This window comes from Sorex fumeus, unplaced genomic scaffold (assembly GCF_029834395.1).
Source record: "Sorex fumeus unplaced genomic scaffold, SorFum_2.1 ptg000014l, whole genome shotgun sequence".
Lineage (NCBI taxonomy): Eukaryota > Metazoa > Chordata > Mammalia > Eulipotyphla > Soricidae > Sorex > Sorex fumeus.
The window spans coordinates 41,895,489-41,902,148 of NW_026606071.1; the positions used below are offsets into that span (position 1 = coordinate 41,895,489).

General features: G+C 45.0%; 1 non-coding gene across 1 annotated transcript; it reads right to left on the minus strand.

Annotated features, from left to right (window-relative positions):
* Positions 1-5,889: 5,889 nt before the first annotated feature.
* On the minus strand, positions 5,890-6,038 carry LOC130021213 (small nucleolar RNA SNORA79). The gene has a single exon (XR_008792112.1). It is a non-coding gene; the product is annotated as a small nucleolar RNA SNORA79 (small nucleolar RNA).
* Positions 6,039-6,660: the final 622 nt, after the last annotated feature.

Consider the following 6,660-nt stretch of genomic DNA (forward strand, 5'->3'; position numbering starts at 1 on the left):
ACTTATTAAATAATACTTAGTAAAACTTTATTATGTATTTATTACTCATTAAATATTACTTATTTATTACTTATTAAATATTACTTAGTAAGCATTTGTTTTACTATAAAGTTTTACTAAATTTTGAGTTTCATATATTTCAAGAGCGAGGATTCTTCTCTGAATCATTCTTCAACCATTGAAGATCGTGAACATTAGAGATAATGTCACCAATGGCCACGATCCAGAGACTCATTGTCCTTCTCTCTTGTCTCAGAAGAGAACATAAAACAATACTGTCATAGCCATGCCACCGGGACTTCACACCAGGCTGTTTCATTTGGGGCATCCGGCAGCCAAAAACCTCCAGAACTCAACCTCCGCCATGCTCACAGCCACTCTCCATGCTTGGGCTGAGCCTCACCTATGAGTAAACCTATCCCCAGACCAAGCAGCCACATTCACGGCCGTGCAATATCTCATACCTCACACCACTCATACGCCAAGAGTAGTGCTCCACATCTGATGGGGTTTAAAGTAGAATGCAACCAACTTGAGAGGGAAGTGTATTTTTACAGATACACACATACATCTATATGTGCATATATACTGGAGCAATAGCACAGTAGGTAAGGCCTTTGCCTTGCACGTGGCGACCTGGTCGGACCAGGTTCGATTCCTCCGCCCCTCTTGGAGAGCCCGGTAAACTACTGAGAGTATCTCACCCTCACAGCAAAGCCTGGCAAGCTACATGATGTATTCGATATGCTAAACATAGTAACAAGTCTCACAATGGAGACGTTACTGGGCCGGCTCGAGCAAATCGATGAACAATGGGAAGACAGTATACACACACACACACACACACACACACACACACACACACATATGCATATATACGGTTCACAAGGCTCAACCCTTAATAACATAATAGTAATCTCTTACAGAAGGGCTTAATGGCCCCTGGGTGAAATACAACAATCTTCACACACTCTCCTCTAAAGAAAGATTTTTGGAGCATTTTTAGCAGTTTATTCATAGCAAACACTGCACTGTCCTCCCATTGTTCATCAATTTGCTCGAGCGGGCCCAGTAACGTCTCCATTGTGAGACTTGTTGTTACTGTGTTTGGCATACTGAATACGTCACGGGTAGCTTGCCAGGCTTTGCCGTGCGGGCGAAATACTCTTGTTAGCTTGCCGGGCTCTCGGAGAGGGGTGGAGGAATCGAACCTGGGCTGACCAGGTCGGCAGCGTGCAAGGAAAATGCCCTACCTGCTATGCTATCGCTCCAGCATAGCAACCAATACAAAATAAATTATTTCTGTTCTGCTTTGGAACAGGGATTGGGGTTTGGGATGGAAACACCCAAAATATGGTGGTGGGGAGATGTCATGGTGGTGGGACTGGTGTTCAAATATTAAATGTAATCAAATATTGTGAACTACTTTATAAAAGAAATTAAATTAAAAAAATTTTAAAGAGTGTGAACATCAGGCCAGAGATGGGTAAGGTGTTGCCTTGCATGCGGCCAACCTGGGTTTAATCCCTGGCACCCACTATGGTCCCCTGAGCTTCCCCAGGAGTGACCACTTAGCACAGAGACACAAGTTGCTCCTAAGCATGGCTTGTGTGTTCTAATTTCTAACCCCTCATTGCCCTAAAAGTATAAAGCTTGTAGCTGAAAAGTCTAGGGATTCTATTGTTATTCAAATCTTGAAATGACATCTTGCAATATTTTTCCTCCTTTTTTTCCATTGTGCTGACTTTATTCTCAGAAGTTCTTTCTGGGGGTCAGAGGGTCACCCCAGCTGCAGGTCACCATCCCAGGAGAAAATGAGCTGGTCTTTTCTTTAGTTATAGGTTCGCACGGAATTGACCTGGGTCACGTGTCCACTCCTGAACTCACTAGCAACGTTTATGAAGCTTCTGTTCCCAGAAAGGAACAAATGCATTGTTGGAAATACTGCAGTAATCAAGAGGCTACAAAGTGCTGACTGGCCTGGCTGGGTATAGCCAAGTTGGTCCCAACCCACCTCTCCAACAATGGGGAGCGTGAGGGTGGCTTGTTTGTCTGAAGCACAGGGACAAGGGCTAGAGGATGAGTGGGCCCCCCATCCCCCAAAACTAATCAGGGTGAATGCATTTTGGAAAGACAAAACAAATGTCTACTACAATAACATTAAAATTTGCATTTAAAATGAGGATTCCGGAAGAGTCTGGAAACTCAAAGAAAATGAATGAGAAATGAGGAAACCATTAGAATGTCAAGAACATATTTAGAGGAAATTGGCCGAGGTCAGGGATTCATTCTCTTGACAATCAAGCAGTTCAAAACAAAACAAACAGCAGATTTCTGCACATTATCTCAGACTGACTGAACCAGAGTCTACAAGTCAGGTTTGGGATTCGGTTTATTAAATTATCCTGGCCACTTAACCTTAGACTTGTTTGGGGAGCCACAGAATAGGATGACTTAGCAATTAAGCTAAGCCTTCAGAGCCAAGAGAACTCAATATACACAGGCCTACCTAAATGATAAAATACTTTCTTGGTAGTGTGGCGGTGAATGGGACAGGATGAATGGTCAGTGTGTCCATACAAAGACCCACATTTTTCCATCTACTATTCTATCATCACCTAAGGACAGGTCGCTGACCTCACCTGGGGCAGACCAAGGGACAGAGATGATTAAAGTGAAGAAACAGGAGAAGTTTATGTGGTTGCTCTCCAGGGCAGACCCTACCAGCCTCTGGCAAGGCTAGATAGAGCCGTGCACTGAGAGAGATTAAGGGGATTTTTTTTTTAAAATGTAGGAGTACTACTATTTATTCAGCCACTGATTAGGCTGATTGAATTGTGCATGAACTCCACCTTACTTTGTTTTTTTTTTTCATTTTTTATAATTTTATTTATTGAATCACCGTGAGCAGTTACAAAGCTTTTGGGTTTAAGTCTCGGTCATACAATGAAACACCCGTACCTTCACCAGTGCCCATTCTCCACCCCCCAAAACCCCAGTATAACCCCATCCCACACCTTCCCCCTACGTGTGGGGGGCAGATGATTTCCAAATTACTCTCTCTCTACTTTGATTACATTCAATATTTTGACACCAGACTCACCATTATTATTTGGGATTTTACCCCAACACTCAGATCTGCTGAAAAGGCAACAGTAGGTTACTGTTGCCAGGCCACCCCAGGGGGAAAGTGTGCTGTCCCTCTGCCTGCTCCCCCTTGGCGGCTTGGTGGCAGCCATCCGCCAGAGGCCATTGGACAGTCAGGTTTGGGCCCACAGTGATGAGACATGCGGGGTCTCATGGGATGGGAGTGGAGCCGGCCCTTTCCTCCCTGTCCCAACGAGACCCCAAGTTGCTGCCCATGAACAGCCTCTCTGGCTCCTGATCAAGCTGCTTAATGGCCATGATCCCAGAGACTCAGGAACAAATCTCGAAACCCAGTGGCTTTTGGCAAGAAATCCCTCCAGAGTTAATTGTTAAAATTTCAGAATTTCAAAATCGCAGTCACTACTGCAGCCACACGACATCATATGTTATTCATAACCAACAATAGAAAACAAATTGTCTACTGTTGCCTTTTTTGGATTAAGGGGATTTTTAAGTTTTCTCGGGCAAGAAAGAAGCAAAAGTAAGCATGGAATGTAGTCTGGGGGCTACCAGGCTCCGGATGAGCCCTAAGCCCTGTCTTCCGTGTGATGCTGGTGGGCCCAGGTTGATCTTTGATTCTGGGAATGTCGCTATCATCAGCCTGTTGCCATATGGTCCCGAGCAAACCTTATATCTAGAATGCTGTCCTTGGCTGCAAGTTTGAAACTGCTGCTACCATAGTTTCCACAGTCTAACCCGTGTGGGCAGAAAAGTAGAGTTAAATGTTCAGGCTACAGGCTGGAAGTGCATAGAGCACCCTCATGTTCGTTATATTGATCTAAGCTTTGTTATGTGACCTAGAAATCTGCATGGGAAGTTAGAAAGCACAGCCTTCCCTTCCCCTAAGATAGAATGATGTTTATTTCTGGTCTCTAAACACATATATTTACTTATACACTTAAATAGCCTAGGTGGGCATATGCGAGTGGTAATTGGACACCTCGATATTTTATTGCTTGCAGTTAAAAGTGATTGAATGACCATATTAATCTTCATTGATTCATAACATCCCTGTCACTGTCACTGTCCTCCCATTGTTCATCGATTTGCTCAAACGGGCCCAGTAACATTGTGAGACTTATTGCTGTGTTTGGCATATCGAATACATCATGGTGAGCTTGCCAGGCTTTGCCATGCAGGCGAGATACTCTAGGTAGTGAGATACTCTAGCCGGACTCTCTGAGAGGGGCAGAAGAATCAAACTCAGGTTCGGCTGTGTGCAAGGAAAATGCCCTACCCGCTGTGCTATCACTCCAGCCCCTCATAACATCCCAATTAAATTAAAATTATAGAATAAAAATGGTAAAATATGTGAATTGAAGAGACAGTGCAGTGGATAGGGTACTTGCCTTGGCCAAGCCAAGTTCAGCCCCCAGCATCCAATATGGTTCCTTGAGCCCTTTCAGGAGTGATTCCTGAGTATAAAGCCAGAAGCAAGCCTTAAGCATTTCCGGGTGTGAAGAGGAGGAGAAGGAGGAGGAGGAGAAGGAGAAGGAGGAGGAGGAGGAGGAGGAGGAGGTGGTGGTGGTGGAAGAGGAGTAGGAGGAGGAAGAGAAGTAGAAGAAAAAGAAGGAGGAGGAGGAGAAAGAGAAGAAGGAGGAGGGGCAGGAGGAGGAGAAGAAAGAGAAGAAGGAGAAGGAGGAGGAGAAGAAGAGAAAAAGAAGGAGAAGAAGGAGAAGAGGGAGGAGAAGAAGAAGAAGAAGAAGAAGAAGAAGAAGAAGAAGAAGAAGAAGAAGAAGAAGAAGAAGAAGAAGAAGAAGAAGAAGAAGAAGGAGGAGGAGGAGGAGGAGGAGGAGGAGAAAGAGAAGAAGGAGGGGGAGGAGGAGAAAGAGAAGGAGAAGGAGAGGCAGGAGGAGGAGAAAGAGAAGAAGGAGAAGGAGGAGAAGGAGAAGAGAAAAAGAAGGAGAAGAAGGAGGAGGAGAAGAAGGAGGAGGAGGAGGAGGAGGAGGAAGGAGGGGGAGGAGGAGGAAGGAGGGGGAGGAGGAGGAAGGAGGAGGAGGAGAAGAGGAAGAAGAGGAAGAGGAAGAAGAAAGAGGAGGAGAAGGAGGAAAGAGAAAGGAAAGAAAGAAAGAAAGAAAGAAAGAAAGAAAGAAAGAAAGAAAGAAAGAAAGAAAGAAAGAAAGAGAGACAACAAAGGAGGAGTGAAGAGAAAGTTATATCAACCCTCCGTTTGCCAAATGAAAAACAGATGTAAGGTGTTGGCTGACTTGGAGGAGCAGTGACAGCAGGAACTTGACGGCAGAGGGGCAGAGGCGGAGAGTCGGGGGAGGCAGGCGGCCGATTCTGCAGGGTCTCAGGAGGACCAGGCCGGGGGAGACTCCCAGGCGGACGAAAGAGCAAAACCAGAGCAGCTCCCTTTAGGATTACGTCTCTCCGAGGCCCTGTCCTGCCTCCTGCGGCTTCTCCATCCCCTGCCTGAACAGCACAAAACTCTGGAATTCTCCAGGGCAGTCTGAGCTCTGGGACTTGAGGCTTAGCTGATGAGGTTGGATAATGGAGCAGATTTTTTTTTCACACCCCAGGACATTAGGACTTCCATCTTGGATCCCAGTGTATCCCTGCGCTATTTTTATGATTAATACTATGATCTCTATGATGAGGCAAGATCTCCGACAGCGACTGAGGGAAGAGGATGAAATGTCAGTTTGCTGAAATGTCAGTCAGTTGAGGGCGTCTGTCAGGCTGCTTTTCACTTGCACATGTTTTTGAAAGGTTCAAGCAGCCTTTTATTTATTTTTTTTACATTGTTTGATCCAGCACATTTCAGAAAATGAGCAAATAATCCCATTATCCCAATATTCTCTGAGTGAAGACAATCAGGTTGGATTTATGGTGACCTAAATTCCTAAACTCCTAGTGCCAACACTCCAGGCAGTAAAGGAACGCCATCAAAGTTTCCAGCAGCCTTTCAGGAGGGCTTTGACACACAGGCCTCTCGGGGAGGAAAAATACTTCATTCGTCATCACTGCATCATCCAGGTAGAACCCTGAGGTCCAAGGACTCTCAGGAAAACCTGCTAGCAGGTCAGGCTTTGGAATTTCTACAAGGGATTGATGTGTGTTTTATCTCTCTTGGCCTTTGCAAGAGCATCAAGAAGACGTTAGTGATCTCATCTTCCAAATGTAGAAACTAAGTCTCGGGATGAGTCAGCTAGGGGAAGATTAAAGAGAGAGAGAAAAAAAAAGAAGTTAGTCCTCTAAAATTCAGTTTTTCTTTTTTTCTCATCCACTCCTGACTTGGGCCATTTCATTTTTATTTGTAGATTTTCATCACAGATGATTAAAAAGCATTTCTTTAAATTTGTTCTTAAAGGCCTGAACAAAGATCCTGCTAGCTGAAGCTCAAAGAAAGGGAGGAAGGAAGGAAGGAAGGAAGAAAGGAAGGAAGGAAGGAAGGAAGGAAGGAAGAAGGAGGGAGGGAGAAAGAAAGGAAAGGAAGGAAGGAAGGAAGGAAGGAAGGAAGGAAGGAAGGAAGGAAGGAAGGGAGGGAGGGAGGGAGGGAGGGAGGGAGGA